Below are 7,077 nucleotides of genomic sequence, written 5' to 3' on the forward strand. Positions count from 1 at the left end.
GTGTGTGGGCAAATGCCCTAGAGGCATCTTTATAGCTTCAGCCCCTGCACATGTATTAGGGTCCACTAGGGTCCCTTTGGCACTATATAAATAAAATTTAATTCATTACATTGAAAAATTGGGTCCAAGTGATCTAAATTTCATCATCAGGCAGTGAGCGCCATGGTCCATGCAGATGTCCACATGCCTGCTTATTGTTTTTGACTGTACATCACAACCCATTAACCACATGTGCGCCCCAAGCTTTGGACTTCAAAGAAGTATACCAGGAATAACTACTCAGCTGTGATGTCTCTAGCTGCCAGTGTCTATATCTGCAACAGAGTATAATCGGGGACTTACAATACAATGCACCAAATACACGTGCACCCTTCAAATGGACTTCAAAGAACTAAAACTGGAATGATTATTCAGCTGCCTATGTCCATGTCTGCTGTTTGGGGAAACCATGTGGTTCTTTCACAAGTATTTCTTACACACTATGATCTTGCAAATCTTTTGAATTCTGCCCGATCAAAAAGTGAAGAAAACAAAACAAAACACAGATCCAGTTAAAAAGAAAATAACTAATTTTAGTGCTACAATCCAATCAACCTAGTGGATGTTGACAAAGTTCTGGACAGCCTGAAAAAGGGCATTTACATTCTTACAAATAATTTCTGCCAACTGCATTTGGAGGGGGTGCACGAAAATCTCCTGGAGCTGAATAGGGTTGATTGTGTGAATACTAACAAGAGAACTCAGCAATGACCAGGATTAACATCCCAAGAACAATGTTTCTTTGAAATAATGTCCCCAAGTTTCTAAACACCACAGTAGACTTTGCTGCTATGAGCAAATAAAGTGGGAAAAATCCGAGTATACAGTCAATGAACATTTTGCTGTTATGATGTGTGTGCTACCATTATTTCCAAAAACAAAAAGGTTCAAGGTGTGATCGTACAGAACATATCACCTATCATCTGTGAAAGGTGATATGTTCAAATTTAGTTCAGAAATTTAGTTCAGAAACATTTTAGCAAAAGCGAACATCCATAATTGTAAAGCTTATATAAGCCATCTGCATCTACCATCCCTTATTTAGCATTCATATGCGCAACTACCAGTAAAGTGATGCTACTTCTTTCTCTCTCTCAGTCTGTAATTAATGTTCTTCGGGGGATGTGTAAATATAGTTGCTCAGTCTTTTAGCCAATTACGCAGAACAAAGACGGTGGATGTCAGCAGAATCCTCAGCGCTCTGGGAGCTCCCAGCACAACCAGGACTGACCTTCAGGCTTTCACTTCTTTGCTGCTCCTTATCAGCACACATTACTTTGTTATTGTCATCCTGGCTCACAGCAGTCTTTCAAGGACAGTTTGGGGTGTGAATCAAACCAGAAACAAACTTGAAAGTTTTTTCAGCATAATTAACTTGCCAAATAAAGTCTGCGACCAATCAACCCAATGAGAGGATGGTACGTTTTTCTGCCTGTACATGGATTTGATTTTTTGTTGAGAGATGATTATTATCTGGCTTGTTACCAAGTAAAATTTATTTATTGTATGATTTCTTAATGAGAAAGATTTACAGTGGTAGTCCTTATAGACCCTTAATTTTAGGTATGGATGTTTCCACATCCATCATTGATAAAATGTGCAATTAAAAAGTTAATTCAAGCAATTACAACATAAAAACTGAGTGTCTTTCTATTTGTTAAACCTCTGGTGGTTAATATTTTCAGTTTTTCTCTCCTTCTCTTTCCCTTTCTCTGCCTGGTCATATTTTCTTTCATATTTTTTTCTAAATGAATGAAACTTGACACCAATGGCATTATACTCTCTTCAAGGTTTAGGCAGAAACCCTGAAATTAATTAAGCCATTTGATAGATTTCACTTGATTCTGTGTTCATACTTGGTATGTCCAGCTTAGTCACCATTACCACAGCCTTGCAAAGGTTTACTATAGCTGCAGATGTTAGGGCTGAAGTCAGTTGGATAAGTTTGTATTTCTTTTGGGGATGAAAATGCGTATGAGTTAACCATTTTCTTTGAGTCCTAGAAACTCTTAGTTTTAGTTCTTTAACAGCATAGCGTGGCCCTTAGTCCAAATGGCTGACTAGGAAAAGCAAACTCCCGTTTTGTTTACTTGCTCAGTCTGTCTCTCCTTGCTTAATGCTACTGTTCTGGTTTCAACTCAACACTGTGCAAAGGAGACAGCCAATTCTCCAGTGTCCATCTGTATTTATCTTTGGTATCTTCCAAATATACAGTTCTGAACTGAGCTGCCACTGGGTTTCTATCAGTCTTGTAAGTCTTGTCTTAACTAATTTCTACAGAGTGATCAGTCCTCAATAAAACCTGCAGTGCAAACAAGAGTCTTTATGTTTGTTCTCAGCAGTGTGCAAACAGAATTCTGCTACATCATCACACAGATCATCTTTCATGTTTTACTTTTCAAGCTCTCGTTCATAACATATTCAAATGTCTGTCAATATTAAATAATTAATGAGAAAGATCTGAAGTAACATTAACTTCATTACCATATATATGGATCAGGATCTGACTGGTTCAAGGTTCCTTTATTTGTCATTGTAAAATACAATATACTCTGACTTTGCACTATTGCTTAAAAATGGGAACTGGAACTGGATTATTCATGTTCTTCTTCATATATACACAGTTTTCACACAGGTTTTCACAATGGCAACTTGTGTTACTGCAGTTGTGGTCAGCTGCATTTTTTTTTTTTTTTCAAATTTCCCATTCATGCATATCCCAAGGATGCTCTGCTGGACTGAGATCTGCTGACTGTGGAGACCATTGCAGTGCAGTGTTTTTTAATCTTCTCTTCTCTAATTTTGGTGAGTCAGTGCGAAATGTAGCCTCAGTTTCCTGTTCTTAGCTGACAGGTGTGGCTCCAGTGTGGTCTTCTGTTGCTGTAAGCCCATCTGCTTCGAGGTCAGATGTCTTGTTTGTCTGTTTGCCTTTCAGAGATGCTCTTATGCATAGTAACACAGAGTTGAAGTGATTGACTATTCATATTTTGACAAATGTGCATTAGGTTCTGAGCGGTTGAGTGTCTTTTGCACAGGCGATTCTATGTTATGAAAATTGTTTTGATTTTTTTTGTTTGTTTTTGTTTTGAGAAATGCATTAACAGGGGTGATAATGACTTTTCTGCTGTGAGAATGGAATCGAACTGATTGAGAAAAACTGTAAAAAAGGGAAACACAAATATTTAGGGAAATTCACAAATAAAAATACACAAAAGAGAAAAAAAACATGCAAAACAAGAATTTGCTGGGACACAACGGGTGGGGGAAGTTAGTTTAAATGCTGACACAGATAACAATAAGTATAAATATGAAATCTAAATGGCTACTTTCGTTTCTTTTCACTTGAAAAAAACATTTAAATGTAGTGGATGATAATTATATCAGCTTTGAGGCAGTATTTGGTGGAACTTTTTCTAGCTTATTCAAATTGGGTCATTACACAGTCTAGCATGAAGTGCTTCTGTTGTAGCTTTTATTTTAGTTCCATTTTTACATAATTTCTGGGTTCACTCTTTCATTTAATTTGCATAATAAGGATAGCTGTACCTTTTTTGTAACAGCAAATTTATCATAGCAACCAAACACAGTCCACTTCCTGTTTCTGTAAATATATATCCATATTAGACATCACAATGTGGATGCATGTGTGTGTATGTGTATGTGTGTGTGTGTGCATTATGTATCAGCAAGGGCCTACTTGAGAACAACACACTGAAAAGCAAAAAGACACGAGGACCTTGCCTTCTTGCTGTCACTGCTTTACTTTGCTTTGATCCACTTCTAATTTATCTTCATGACTAAAGATGATTCTACCACAGTGACAAAGAGTCAATGAGCACTACAACAGCTCTACTCCACAGGATCCATTAAAAAAAAGTGCTGTGACTTGTGATAAAAAAAAAAAAAAATCAGCCAAGGCGACTGGAGGTGTGGCTCATTGCCTAGAGGATTTCTGAAAAGTGGGTCACACATGTGGGAGGACTGATCCTTTTGTGTGAGGTAAAGAAAATAAAAGGAATCACACCTGCTACAGTATACACATAGGCCACGATGACTCCCTTACTAATGTTGACATAGCACTGGGGGTTGGTGGCCTTGTTTAATTAGATTTAGTCTTGGTTGCACCTAACATGAGGGGGGATGGATGGATGGGCTGAGCAAACAAAGTGGACATTCATCAGTGTTGCCAATCACACCGGATGTGATTAAGTTACGCACCCTGTGGCCGCAGCACTGGGGCTAGCATTACACTAGTCACCAAGGCAAACATAACCACTTCGCACTCAGCCTCAAAGGTCAGAAGGTGTTGGATTGTTTTTACATGAATACCCAAAGAGGTCACATTAACATCTAAGTATTACACTTAGGGTAAATTATCATGCTCAAGTGTCATGACCAAGTCTATATTAAATAGTGAAACCATTAGTAGAGCTTCTGAGCAGTCCTCTTTACTCAGTTAACCATTTAAAGAAAATTCAATGCTTTGTATCTTTTTTTCTTGAAATAAAACTGTCTCTCCTGTAGGAAACTCCTTTGTTTGCAGGGATTCTCAGCATGATTACTGAAGTGAGCAAACACTGAGCTGAAGCCTTGTATTATTCTTTACTGAAGAAATGTATTTCCATACAATGTAAATTTCTGTCTACCACTGGATTTAACCACATGCTGAATTCTAGTCAAGCAAGGTTTTATGCATATATTGACATTCAGCGAAACATATACCCTTTGCTTTAACTTTACAGTAATTCATGTAGTGGAACTAATTCATTGTCTTTTTATTTTGTAGGTTGCTTTTGGCATATGAGGAAAACTAAAGAGCCAAACCCAAACCAAAAACACTGCTTTTCTTTTCCAGTTGTGTGAAGAGTAAACAGGAAGCATGTGGCATGTCAAAAGAAGGGGAGGGTAGGAAGAAGCTTAGAAAGAAAGAAAGAAAGAAGGTATAATCTACACATGCTTTTTTCCACTGAAGAGTTTACAGAAAAACAACAATAAAGATGAAGTTGAAGAAAAAAATGACAGACGTCAAAACTTCCATGGTCACAGAGTATTTTGACAGACAGCGTTTGGTATTCCCGGGTGTTTTAAAAATAGTTCTCCAAAGAGGAAGAGAGAAACATGATGTGCAGCATTTTGTCGCTGATTGGTCTGACACATGCCACTGAAACATCAGCTCACTTTGAGCAGTGTACCTAACATTAGAATACTTCAGAAGATCAGTACTGAAGATAGTTAAAAAAGATGTTTTAATAAGCTCCATATGGTTTTTCTAACAATGACAGTTGCAGTGTCATAGATCTGCCTGGTGTCTGTATGCAACTTGTTGGCAGACACTTAAATGACCAACACATATTTGCAAAGAAAAACCCCCAAAAAGTGTAAGGAACCCAGGCTGCCAGTCTCTCAGCGCTTGGCACAGAAACACCATGCAAATTTCATGACCACAGCATGTTGCCGCTGCCAATTCTTTTGCTTTGAGTCGGATTCACTTGTACATTGACAAAAGCCTAGGGCATTCATCTTTTATAATGCTGTTTTTTTTTCTTTTTTCGGCCTTTATTTGACGTAGTCAATAAAAGATTTAGGGCATTGGTTAATTCTGTGGGTCTAGTCAGGTAGACAGTGCTACAGCTGCTGTTGTGGTGATGAGACCAGCACTGGAGGGATGGAGGGAGGCAGGGTGCAGACTGACAAGCAGACAGACAACCATGGCTGCTAATATAGCAGAGAGGGAGGTGCTGATGGCCTGTTGCCAAGGTGACACGGGCCAGCCGGGTTCTGTCTCATTTGCAGATGCAAACGAGACCTCGCAGCTCCCACAGACGCTCGCTAAGCCTCCTCTGGAGACGCAAACTGAATCCCCTCCTCCCCAGAGAGCTGCTCCTGTATACACCTGAGCTGAGAAGAGAGGGGAGGCACAACTATTTATTTGCTTTTTACGTTTGCTTGTGATGTGCCGCCTTTGTACCCTGTCTTGCCTCCTTTGGGAAAGAAGAATTGCTCAGAGTTTCTAAGTGTCCAACAACCCCCACAGTGACATCTTCCCTCCTTGTCTCCTCTCCCATTCCATTGATTGTCTGTGTTGAATTGGCCTTTTCAGCGAGGGGGATGGATAGCAGCATGCACTGTTGAATAACAGCCCTCAGCCGACGCAGCACTCCACCCCAGCGACAACAAAAAGGCAGACTTCTTTGTTTGGCTGGAGGTAAACAGCTGGGAACAGATGATGCTGGCCTGACTGATTTATGTGGCCACAGCTACTGTGGTGACAAGGTTTTGTTGTGATAGGGACAAATACATGAAGGGAGACAGAGGAGGGATAGGATCCAAGAGAAGTCAAAAAGTCCATAAATAAATATGTTTTAGAGTATTTTAGACGTTTATTTGTGTGGGATTATTTGGCTTTCTGAGGATGTATTTTAGTTTTAGAACATGTAAAATCTCCTGAATTTATGCCTGGCATCCAAATTACTATCCTATTTTAGGACCCATACAATGGAGACTTTTGGAAATGTTGCTGACCCAGACCTTGTTTGAGAACTTGTGCAAGGATTTATAGTCCTGCATTGGTGTCCAGTCATGTAGCTCTTTGGTTACCCAGAGGTAGGGATTGTGGGAGTTCAAGCTGTTCTAGAGAGATGTACTTCCGTGCAGTCCTCTAAAAAGCCTGACTACAATGAAGCTATTTGTAGCTAGAATGCTGACTGATTAAAAAATTTTGCTTGACAAAGAAAGCAAACAGTTCACCATGAAGAGGAAGACAACCTCAGAAAACATCAAAGATTTTAAAAAAAGCACACGGAAAGAACAGACAATGGTTGGAGCAGACAGTTTTCATTGTTTGTCACACTCAGTTTCACTTATCGCCAAGAAGTTCTTTACATGATATGACCTCCATCTTCTCCAATGAGTTAAGCTAAAAACCAACAACATCACTAACATGAACACAGCTCATTGGTTAGCTTTCCCCATAGACTGTGTAGAAAAGACTGACACAGTCACAGAGATGTCACTCTTTGGTCTCTGAAGTAATTTTTG

Source organism: Oreochromis aureus, linkage group 11, assembly GCF_013358895.1.
Source record: "Oreochromis aureus strain Israel breed Guangdong linkage group 11, ZZ_aureus, whole genome shotgun sequence".
Taxonomy (NCBI): Eukaryota; Metazoa; Chordata; class Actinopteri; order Cichliformes; family Cichlidae; genus Oreochromis; species Oreochromis aureus.